The sequence below is a fragment of the Pantherophis guttatus genome, chromosome 12 (genome assembly GCF_059756535.1).
Source record: "Pantherophis guttatus breed Tessera chromosome 12, ASM5975653v1, whole genome shotgun sequence".
NCBI lineage: Eukaryota > Metazoa > Chordata > Lepidosauria > Squamata > Colubridae > Pantherophis > Pantherophis guttatus.
In genome coordinates, this window is record NC_142074.1 from 3,367,897 (window position 1) to 3,380,303 (window position 12,407).

Below are 12,407 nucleotides of genomic sequence, written 5' to 3' on the forward strand. Positions count from 1 at the left end.
GTGTTAACTTGATTCTAAAGAGCTTGCTAGATGCTGTGGGAAAATTCAACTTATGGTTTGAAAAGTCAAGCCCCGGTTAATTTTTAAGACCAGGAGGAAAAGGAAATGCTGTATGTCAATGCTGTGTGGTCATGGCAGGGGGTTGGGCTAGAAGACCTCCAAGGTCCTTTCCCACCCTGTTATTCCACATTCTGTGTTCTAGTCCTGTAAGATGCTACTGCCTGTGAGTCTGATCTCTGGAACGCTCAATTCAAATCCCAGAAACAAGCCAAGTCTTGGTTCCTCTTAGAGCCCCTTTCCAACAGATGTTCATTCATAACTTCGCAGCTACTAAAAAATCCATCAGTGTTCATCACACTCCTGAGTTGGCCAGAATTTAATTCACCAAACTAGCTTTCCCAAACGATCATCTGCACTTTACCTTGGAAAATATCAGAGGAGAAAACCTTCTTCTTCTTTCTGTTTCCTCTCCAACAGCGGCTGGATGCCAGAAGACACAAACCTAAAGGGGCTTCAAGAAAGAATTAAAGCACCACAAAAGGATCCTTAGCATCCACTATATTGTTTACGTTAATTTTATACATATTTTTTTTTAAATTTGATTTATATGCCGCCCTTCTCCGGAGACTCAGGGCGGCTTACAATGTGTTAAGCAATAGCCTTCATCCTTTTGTATATTTATACAAAGTCAGCTTATTGCCCCCACAACTGGGTCCTCAATTTACCTACCTTAGAAAGGATGGAAGGCTGAGTCAACCTTGAGCCTTGGCGAGATTCAAACCTGCAGTAATTGCAGGCAGCTGGTCTTAATAACCAGCTTAATAACAGGGTGCCTTAGACCACTGTACTACCAAGGCTCATATTACATGTATATTCCCCCTAGGAAATTGGACTGTTTTCCAGTTTCACCAGGCTAGTCCCAATTTCACTGGCACCATTAAGAAGAGACCCAGCTGCATTTCCTAAGCATCCTGCTACGTTGTTCCAGAATAAACCATTAATACATTTATGATTCACCTAAAGGTATTCCGTTGTCTGAGCATGTCTACATCAGAATAGCCTTGGGGGCTTTCTTGCATTTGGAGGCTTCTGCAACCAGAATTGTTTTTCTTTAGCAAAGTTTTGTTATTTATAAAAATAAACTTTTGGTGTAACTGCTGGCGTTGAATTGCGTCTCACTTCATAGTGGCTGCCGTCAGATTGCTATCCTGCCCTTGGGTGTGCAACCACCTTTCCTCTCTTCACAGTTCAAAGTCAGTTGGGAAGGCTTCGAGTTCTGTTTAAACAAAAGAAAGTAAGAAGCCACAGCTGGGGAGATTTGGATCCCAAAAGAAAGTTGGAACCTTGTGGAAGAGAATCCAGGAAATGCCAGGTAAGCCTCATCCGGCCCCCTTCGAGGGGTTTCCTGCAGCGTTTCCTTGGACACCCAGGGAATGGCTGTTGCTGGACTAGTTGGATCTCAGCCTGCTGAAAGGAATATTTTGTCTAGGAATCAGAAGATCATCATTCCATGGTGGTCGTAGCTGGCTTCAGACAAACTGGAACGGCCAAGTTAATACTGATATAAACTTCTTCTTTTTCTCTATCTTCAAAGCTATCCAAAAATTAGAGAGTTAATATAAGTAGTCCCCAACTTACAACCGGTTACTTAGAGACTGTTCGAAGTTATGACAGACCCCCTCCCAAGCTACCTCTGACCTCATTTTGAAGTTAAGGCTGCTGCAGTGTCCTTGTGGTCATTCACCCTTAGGATCAACTGCTTGGATGCTGCAGCAGTCCCTCTGCTTCTCTTCCCGTCCATTTACTCACTTATTTCCTTTTTTTTCTTTTTTTTTACAACCCTTTTATTCGAGATGACTGAATGGAGCTGAGCATTCACTGGCCGGATGCCCTTCCTGACACCTACATGGAGTTTGGGGCAGATATTTTCTCCTTGCGCTCTGATAGAGAAATATCTGCCGCTTCCTAGGATTGAACTCTCAACCTTTTGAGTGGGAGGTGAGAGTCTTCACCTCTAGGCCACCATGCTGCTCACTTATTTACTTAATTATTTAGAGAATTTATATGGCCACCCACTCTGGATGGGGAGAAACAGGCTCAAACTCAACCCCTCCAAGACTGAGTGGCTGTGGCTCCCGGCGTCCCGGTATAGTCAGCTGGTTCCATCGCTGGCTATTGGGGGCGAGATCTTGGCCCCCTCAGAGAGGGCTCGCAACTTAGGTGTCCTCCTGGATACACGGCTGTCCCTAGAAGATCATGTGATGGCCCTGGCCAGGGAAGCTTTCTATCAGATTCGCCTGATGCACCAGTTGCGTCCCTTTCTGGACTGGGATGCCCTGCGCATGGTCACTCATGCCCTCGTCACGTCACGTCTGGACTACTGCAATGCTCTCTACATGGGGCTCCCCTTGAAGAGCACTCGGAGGCTCCAGCTGGTCCAGAATGCGGCTGCATGGGTGGTTATGGGTGCAACTCGGCGCACCCACGTAACACCCTTCCTGTGCAAGCTGCACTGGCTCCCAGTGGTCTTCCGGGTGCGATACAAGGTGTTGGTCACCACCTTTAAAGCGCTCCATGGCTTAGGACCGGGGTATATATGAGACCGACTTCTGCCATCAACAACCTCCTACCGGCCAATACGCTCCCATAGAGAGGGGCTCCTCAGGGTGCCGTCGGCCAAACAATGCCAACTGGTGACACCCAGGGGGAGAGCCTTCTCTGTGGGGGCACCTGCCCTCTGGAATGAGCTGCCCCTAGAGGTTGGTATGATCCCCGACCCGCGTACCTTTCGCCATGCCCTTAAGACTCTTTTGTTTCAGCAAGCCAGACTGGCCTAATATGAATTTTAAATGGGCGTATGTGTGTTTTAATGGGCCAAATTTTACATATTTGATTTTAATTGGTTTTAAATTTTATTAATGTATGTGTTTTAATATGGCTGTACACTGCCCTGAGTCCCCTGGGAGAAGGGCGGTATAGAAATCTAATAAACTTTCAAACTTTCAAACTCGCTCTCGGTGACTCAGGGCAGTTTACAAAAAATAAAAACCCAATATGCAAACAGTAAAAACAATGACCACCTATCCTTCAACAATCAACCAAACAAGCCCCTTTGATGGGCACCATCCCACTCTGGGTTCCCCAAGCCCGTTGGCAAACCAAATCTCTAGGGCCTTGTGAAAGTATGTCAAGGTGGGGGCCAGTCTAATCTCTGCAGGGATGATGTTTCAAAGGGAGGGGACCACCACAGAGAAGGCCCTTCTTCTGGGTCCTGCCAGACGTACCTCCTTGGGGAGGGGACACTCCCTGCCTCCATATTGTGGTAGGTCCAGTAGATGTGACCAAGAGAAGAGAGTCCTTCAGTTAACCTGGTCCCAAGCCATGAAGACAGGGGTGGGTTCTACTTACCTTTACTACCAGTTCGCAATGGGATTGCATGCACAGATCACCGATGATGACATCTGGGGCGGAGGGCGGGGCCTCTTGCTGGTTTTACTACCAGTTCTTGCGAACCGGTCCAAACCGGGGGCAACCCACCACTGCATGAAGGGCTTTAAAAGTCATAACCTTGAATTGTACCTGGAAGCAAATCAGCAGCCAATGCAGCTCCCGCAGGAAAGGTGACACATGTGCACATTTGAATCTGTGTAAAACTATGTGGGCCACTCATTCTGAACTAATTAAACCTCTGGATGCTTTTCAAGGGCAGCCCAGTGTAATCTGAACTTGCTCCACTGCGTCTCCACAGGCCTTGTTGTGTCCCACACTCTCCTCTCCTCATCACCTATTATGCACTTACCTTTTGAAGATCTCTAGAGCTCTGGACCTCATGTTGGAGAAGGAGACCAGGCCACTCTACCCCTCAGCATCCCTGGACTACATGGCTGCATCCCTGAAGTGGCCACCGTTATCCGAATGGCCGTACTTTCTTGTGGCTGTGACAAAATGGTGGTCACTTTTGGGATGTGCAGCCCAAGGACAAAGCAGTCCACTCTCTTCCCTAACACAGTCTAACAACCATCACAACTTGCAACTGCAATGGGCAGGCTCCCTTGTAATTGAGGACTGTCTTATAATCTCTACTCAATAGTTTATAAATACCACTATATTGAAATAATAAAATGTATCACTAAATAATAAAATGCATACCTTATAATAAACAATTATAACAATATAACACCAGCATTAGTCATTAGTCATGGATGGAAACTAACCAAGGAGAGATCCAACTTAGAACTAAGAGAAATTTCTTAACCGTGAGAGCAATCAACCAGTGAAACAGCCTGCCTTCAGAAGTTGTAGGTTGTCTATCACTGGAGGCTTTAAAAAAGAGACTGGGCAGCCATTTGTCTTGAGGAGACCCGAATGGTATAGGGTCTCCTCAAGAGGGGGGAGTAGAAGACCTCCAACTCTATTATTCTGTGTTCTATGTTCATTAATGGAGCTGAGCCTGGGGAAGATGTCAAAGTCTTGGAGGCCTGAAACTGAAGCCAGCTCTCCATGTGCAAGGACCTTGAATGAATGACTCCGATTGCACAAGGCAGAAGCACAATTGTTGTGAGAGTCTCTTAGTGGCTCCTGGGTTCACATACTGAGCCAAGCCTGAACCAGCACACAATCACGTAGACCATGGCCAGTGCCAGTTCTTTGGAAATAAACCTCAACAGATTTGTATGCGGGTCAGATTCCTTTATAGTTTTTGTAAAAAAAAAAAAAAAAATCTGTTTCTTGGGCTGATTTTACAGCTGTTTGTAGTCTATTACAGCTTTAATTGCTGCTTTATTTGAAGTCTGTACTATAAAGACTATAAAGACATTTAGCCCTACTGGAGAGTGGCAGAGATTCCATACGATTGCTATGTATGTTCTGCAAAATCTCTTCTCCAAAGTTAAAGATAATAAAAGGGGGGGGGAGGAATCCTTCTGTTCTGAGTGCTTTTAAATATTTGAGTAATAGATAAGCCAATTGTCCAAAAAAGTCTTGGTTGATCCATTGAATTGAACTAGGGTGGCATCACACCCCAGCATAAGTATAAATTAAATCAATTAATTTGCCTTAGACTAAATAGAAAGAGACCAATAAAACTTGTAGATAGGTACACTTTTAGATAATAGGGATGTAGGGGATTATTCCAATTTAAACAAAACTTTGTATCTCCGTTTTTAGGCTGTTCTTCCGTTGCCAAAATGCACCCTGGTCAAAAGCTTCAAAGGAATTGTCTGGCAATTGTCTGCAGACCAGAATCAATCCCCATTTGTCCCTCAGTTTCTTCTCTGGACTCTGACCAGCCACCCTGGAGCCACCTTCTTGCTGTTGCAGATGGGAGTAGACAAGGCTGTGTGGACAGTCACACCATCAGGTTGAAGATCAGAAGATGGGAAAGCCCTAAGCGTAGGCTCGACAGAGAACAAAATGGCCTTTTAAGTTCCCGAGGTAGTGAAAGGAAGACCAAGGAAGTGATGGCAGGGAAGTCATGGGGATGGGGCAAAGGCAGAGCTCCTGACCTCCTCCTCGCCTTGTATCTTTACCCAAAGGAGAGGGCTCTTCAAGTGGATGGACCAAGGAGGAACAAAGGAGGGCAACTCAAGGTCAGGCCCCACATGGTTGGCAAAGCCAAGGAAGCAGGAAGGACTCTGGGTTAGGAAGGTCTCTTGAATGTTGGTTTTGGTAAAAACAGAGTCTTGAAAACCACAAGTGGACATTCCCAGCCCCAGTTAAAGTCCAGGAAATTTACATCTTGGAAATGCTTTCTTCCAACATTTTTCACATCTGGGCTGGGCTGGGCTGCATTATCTCATTTAAGCAAAACTCCTTCTCCTTCCTTTTCTTCTTGCAATCCCTCGCTTCATGTAAATGGGAGGCTGCGAATGAGTTGAAGCTTCCAAAACAGGGCAACTGTATCCAAGAGTTTGGAAAGAACTGGTAGATGCTGTCTTGGAACCATTTGCTGTAATGTTCGAAGGACATAGAAGAAGGCATCATTTCAGAGGCTTACAGAAGGCAAAGGGCCTTCTGGGTTTTTTTGGGGGGGGGGGTTAAAGAGGAAATAAAAAGGTGACTCAAACAATTACACACTAGTCAGCTTGATCTCAATACTGGACAAAATTCTGCAAGTGGTAATTAAGCAGCTGGTTTGAAAGCATTCAGGAAAGAATGATGTGTTTGGCATGGATCTGTCAAGAGTCTATCATGCCAAACCAAACTTTCCATATCACTTTGGTTGTCCATGGAATGCAGTGAGCATCATGGAAATGGATTTCAGCAAAGAATTCAACAAAGTTTATCAGGACATTTTAGGAGAGAAAATCACAAAACAATGGGCTGGACTAAGCTGTTATTGGATGGACACGGAGCTAGCTAAATAGTGGTTCTTTCTTCACCATGGACCCCCCTTTAAATACCTTTTGTGGCCACGGGCCCCCAAAATGTAATTCAAGATTTAAATCGCAACATTTCTTCAAGCCCCCTGTGATGACATTGCAGGTCCCCAGGGATCTATAGACCACCGGTTGAAAACCACTGGTCTACCTAATATACAGACATGAGTCCATGTCAGCCTAGAACAGTGTTTCTCAACCTTGGAAGCTTGAAGATGGGTGGACTTCAACTTCCAGAAACCCCCAGCCAGCACTGCTGGCTGGGGGATTCTGGGAGTTGAAGTCCACCCATCTTCAAGCTACCAAGGTTGAGAAACACTGGTCTAGAAGGAAGTGCTGGACCTGTAAAGTTTCTCTATCATGTCTGGTGCTGCTCAACACACCATAGAATCAGAGATGAATTCCGATCTTAGCTGTCTTGTCCAGTTTGTTTCTCATTTATTTATAATTTGCATAGAGGATTAAAAACATAACTGATGACACAAAGATGGGGGAACAGTAAAGTTCAGAAAATCCTGGCAAGATGGAACAATGGGCGGAAACCCTCAAGATGAAGTTGAGAAGAGAGAAATGCAAAAATCTGCACTTGAGTAGAAAAAAATCGAAGGCACAAATACAGAACGATGGGACCAGCACTGAAATACAGAAAGGATCTGGGTGTCTCATTGGATCACAGTCAGAACATTTGCCAACAGAGGGATTCAGCTGTCAAAAACACAAAGGATTCCCTAGGCTGCATGAAGAGGAAAGCAGTGTCAGGGTCATTCCTTCTCTACGTTCAGGACTAGTCAGGTCATATCTAGACCAACGTATCCATTTTAGACAGCACAATTTGGTAAAGGACATCAAAAAATGGAGACTCTCTCGAGGAGAACCACCAGGCAGCCCAGATGGAAGAAACAAAACACCAAGACCTACCAACACAACACCAATCCCAAGACATATGTACAAATGCAGCCTGAGTTTCTTTGCTGGGCTTTTTCAGTACAGTTGACAGGCCTAAACAGTAGCCTCCCCTTAACCCCTGGGAAGCTTCAGGAGGTGCTGCGAGCCCTCCCTCGGCCCTTATGGGGTGTCATGAGGGAAAGGAATGCTGGCTGTTTGCCTGTAAAGGAGGAGGCGCAGCAGGCCAGCCGATGAGTTCGGACTCTGAACTTTGGCCCACGGAGGGGCAGTCGGAGAAGGGCAGGGCAAGGGCTCAAGGGCTCTTTCCAGGGGAGCAGCCTCTCCGAGAAGACCCTCTGTGGCACCAAGGGATGACACAACAAACAAGACTGGGAGTGTGGAAAAGAGCGGACTTGTCTGCACAAGCACAGCTGCAGTTGAAACTCTGGGAGCATAGATCTCTCAAATACACAACTGCCTGTTCGCCCTCTTGTCCAGCCTGGCACCCTGGGAAGCCAATTCACAACTAGGAAAATGAAAGTTCCTTGGGGAGGGGTGTACATTGGTGCCACACGCCCCTCGGCTGGTGTGAGAATTGGAGGGTGGCCTATCAGTCCAAGAGAGAGACGCTGCATGGGAAGAAAACTGGGGCTGCTCTCACCCAAGTCAGGTGGGACGGCCTACTCGGAGTTTGCATCCCTCCCATCCACCCACAGACCTATGTGGAGTTTGAAGACCACAAAGTCACTCCACGCATTTTCTGCTCAATTTCCGACACTTCTGCTGAGAAAAGATGAGTTTACAGGTTTTACCATTTGTTAATGTGCAATATGTGAGAATTGCCTGAAATTTCATCAGGCATAGCAGGCAGGGAAGAGTGGGATAAAAAAGACAGGTTCTCATAGAAGCATCAAGACATTAAAGAAATGCCCCCTGCCTGGACATCTCAGAGGGTTTGAGTGCTAGAGAGCCTCCTGGGTCCCAAAGAGACCCTCTTGCCCTCTCCCTTGTCTAGCAGAGCCAAGACCCACCACAGCTTCTTTCATGGAATCGGCATCGGTGACAAGAGGAGAGGAGAGGAGAGGAGAGGAGAGGAGAGGAGAGGAGAGGAGAGGAGAGAAGAGAAGAGAAGAGAAGAGAAGAGAAGAGAAGAGAAGAGAAGAGAAGAGAAGAGAAGAGAAGAGAAGAGAAACACTCTCCAGGGTTGTGGTGTTGATTGCCTTCCCAAGAGCAGAGGGTGCATCCCAGCTCAAACTGGTGTATTGGATAGATGGGTTCTGCTCTGGGGTTAAGGGAAAGTTGCATGGGAGAACTCTTTACTCAGTCCTGGTGGTCTCAGGAGAGCCTTTTCCTGCTCTCAACACACACAGAGAGAGAGAGCTCTGAATATGGCCTAGCTGATGCCTCCACCACCAGCGGAAGATTTGGAAAGAACACAGGTGAACCTAAGCCAGCTCACAAGGCCTCGTTCTTGAAAATTTGATCCTCTGCATTCAAGAATGTTTCTCCTGCTCCCCACTGCTCAAGCAGAACAAAAGTTTATTCCAACTGAGCAAAACAAAGGAAGACTTTTAAGTTCCACAAGCTCCAATATTTAAAAAGAAAATAGAGCATTCAGGATAATAGTTTAATTCTGGCACTCCAGAATTCTCCTATGACTTCCTGGCAGCCTTGTGGAATCCCTCCTGTTTCCATCATAGATTTACACAAATGGGCTTATTAACATTGATGATATCAACATGTTCCTGTCCAAATCATCTGCAATTTTAGGATACATTAATATTATGTAGCTTTCATTCCAAATTATTTTTATTCCTATGAACACAATAGGGCTGAAGTATGTCTAGTCTAATGAAGAGAAGGACTAGGAGTGGCATGATAGCAGTCTTCCAATATTTATTTATTTTTTATTCATTATATTCATTTGCTGCCCATTGCTTCAAGGCTACTGGACAGTTTACAAACATGTTTTAGAAACAAGATTTGAGGGGCTATAATAGAGAGGAGGAGGTCGATCTATTCTCCAAAGCACCTGAGGGCAGGACGAATAGAAGCTTAACAAAGAGAGATCCAACCAAAACTAAGGAGAAATGTCCTGAACTAAGGAGAACAATTAACCAGTGGAAGAGCTTGCCTTCAGAAGTTGTGAATGCTCCAACACTGGAGGTTTTTAAGAAGAGACTGGACACCCATTTGTCCAGAATGCTATAGGATCTCCTGCTTGACCAGAGAGTTAGACTAGAAGACTTCAACTCTGCTATTTTGTATTCTGTAAGACTGTTTATGCAACCTACAACACTTCAACACCCATGATGCAAAGAATCTTGGGATGAATGGACAGCACAACGGAACTGGACTTCTGGTACAAGTACAAGATGATGCCAGCCCAAGAGAAATCTGGAGAGTCAGTGGAGACTTTTACTGTCTCCAAAGACAACCAGGTACCACATGCCAATATGTGTGGAGCATCAACAATTAAGAGACTTCCCTCCCTCCCTCCCTCCCTCCCTCCCTCCCTCGGATGATCTCTTAGATTCAGCTTTTTGAAAAGGAGAGGCTGAACTTTTTCCACAGAAGAAGAGAATGATGCTCCATTTCCAGCATCAGGGAAAGGGACTCATGACCATTCTTTGTAGCACAGTCCTCTCCAGGTTCCCAAGACCTCCATGCATGAATTGGTTAGACACCCACTTTCCTTCCTTCTTTGCTAGCTTGCTCTGAAATTCCCATGGAGCAGCCCACAGGAGCCAGTTCTGTGTTGCCATTGCAACAGACAGAGTAGAAGTTGGCAATGGAGAAGCTCTTGGGTGATCTTCTTCAGGACAGCCCAACATCAGGCATCCAGTTTTGGTCACCCAAATATAATGAAGATGTCGAGATTTTGGTAAGAGTTCAGAGAAGAGCAACAAAGATGATTAGGGGCCTAGAAGCAAAGAACAAAGAACAATTGAAGGAATTGGATATACCTTGTCTAGTGAAAAGAAGGACCAGAGATGACATGATAGTAGTCTTCCAATATTTGAAGGGCTGCCACAAGAAAGAGGGGGGTTAACTTATTTTCCAAGGCACCTGAAGGCAGGACAAGAAACAATGGATGGAAACTAATCAAGGAGAGAAGCAACCTAAAACTAAGTAGAAACTTCCTAACAGTGAGAACAATCAACCAGTGGAACAAATTGCCTTCAGAAGTTGAAGGCAATTTAAATACTATTTCTGACAAATGGTTGTCCAATCTCTTTTTAAAAGCCTCCGGTGATGGGGCACCCACATTTGTCAGAAATAGTTTAGACCTCCTGCGTGAGAAGTTGGGCTAGATGACCTCCAAGGTCCCTTCCAAATCTGTTACTGTTACTGACTTCTGCATGGCCTGCCTGCTGCTACCATTTGAGGACTCCTGGAAGAGCAACTGTTCTGTCCCCCTTCCTCACACAGACAAATGCAGTATCAAACACGCCTGCCAATAATTTATTGTATAAACAGACCAGAATTCCTGGCAGACGAGAGTTCTGGCAGCTAACTGTAAAATGCCTGCCCAGTCCAATTAGTACTCCCAAAAAGCAGGAGAGGCCTTATCTGCAGTCCGTTTCCAGAGTGACAAATTATCCACAAGAGTTTAGTCCAAAATATATCTGAGCCGAAGTGCAGGATTCATGATGTGACTCTTTAGAGTTTAAACTTTTGTCCGTCACAAAGCCTGCCGAGCAATCACGCCCCCTTTTATCCCTTGTGGGGCATGGCTCAGTGACTCAGCTCAATCCCTGGCCCTCCCACGCCTCTTCCTTTGCTGTGCACGCTTCTCCCTCCAATGCTGCCTGGGATCAAGCCAGGATTCATTATTATCACTCTCTATCAATGGGTGCTCCGAAATGCCTTCCTCCTGGCCTTCGGATGGAACCTGAGGCATTGCCAGAGAGGAGGGTCCTGGAGAGGGAGGCCCTGTCAGTTCTTCCCCCTCACCTTCTGAGTCCTCTTCCTCCATGAGGACAGGCTCGGGAGTCAGAGTCACAACAGGCAACAGCAGCAGCCAACAGAGGAACCCTAAACCCAACTTTGCCTGAAAAAGGATCCACCAGCGAAAAGTGTGCAAGAGAACACAAACTGTAAACAGCAAACTAGTGACTGTTTGTGGAATCAATCCTGTTTGGGGCTGATAGCAAGAGGGAATCCATTTTTACCCAGGTGAAAAGGACACATCGCATAGGGGCTAAATTGCCTTCAGCCAGCTGGCATTGTTTCCTTCACAGTATGGCCACAATTCTCCAAAGGTGGCAGAGACCATCCTTCCAGGTGAAAAGATGGATGTGGAACTTCAACGGCTCGGCATGACTCCAGTGGAGCAGAGTGGAGAGAACAACGAGGGTAGCCACAAGCTTCTTACCTTGTTTTTTCCTAGTTTTTCCTCACAAGTTTTTTTTTAAATAGTCAGTTTGTCTCCCTCTGTCCAGCCAAGCACCCTCCCTTCTCCTGAAAATTGCCAAACGTCTCCACATACCAAGTTCCACAAAAATGTGAGTCACGTTGCAGGGTCCCTGCAACTGTCTTTCCAGCTGCCACCAAAATGCTACAACACAGCACCCACCACCATGAAATATCACAAATCATAGAATGACAGACTTGGGAGGGACCTCAGAGGTCTTCTAGTCCAACCCCCTGCTCAAGGCAGGAGCCTTATGCCATCTCATTGGCTGTCCAATCTATTCTTAAAAACCTCCAGTGAGAAGCACCCACAATTCCAGGGGGCAAGCTGTTCCATGGATTAATTGTTCTCATTATCAGAAAATTTCTCTTTACTTCTAGGTGGGGTCTCTTGTTAAACAAGGACAGTCCAATTGAAAAAAATAAGGTCTGAGCATCAGGGATTAAAAAAAAATCCTCACTGCCTTTCCATTCCTCTGGATAATTTGTACAGAAATGTGGGGTGCTGATTATTTCTTCTATCCGTATCCATGCCTGCTTGCATACACACAGACCAATGACAATGTATATACTCTGAAATAGTCACTCTTCATTTCCTAACACACCTCTTGAACTCAAAAATAGGCACCACAATATCTGTTGCAGTCAGGATTGATTGACGCGCCTTTTTCAAACAAAGCCTATTTCAGTGATATTAAAGCTAAGATCTGTTGCAAAGCGTGCCAAAAT

At 45.7% G+C, this 12,407-nt stretch overlaps 1 long non-coding RNA gene across 1 annotated transcript; it reads left to right on the top strand.

The window, feature by feature from the left end:
• The first annotated feature begins 1,138 nt into the window (after positions 1–1,138).
• LOC148112205 (uncharacterized) lies at positions 1,139–8,454 on the top strand. The gene is made up of 2 exons (XR_015729657.1): positions 1,139–1,372; positions 5,167–8,454. It is a non-coding gene; the product is annotated as an uncharacterized LOC148112205 (long non-coding RNA).
• Positions 8,455–12,407: the final 3,953 nt, after the last annotated feature.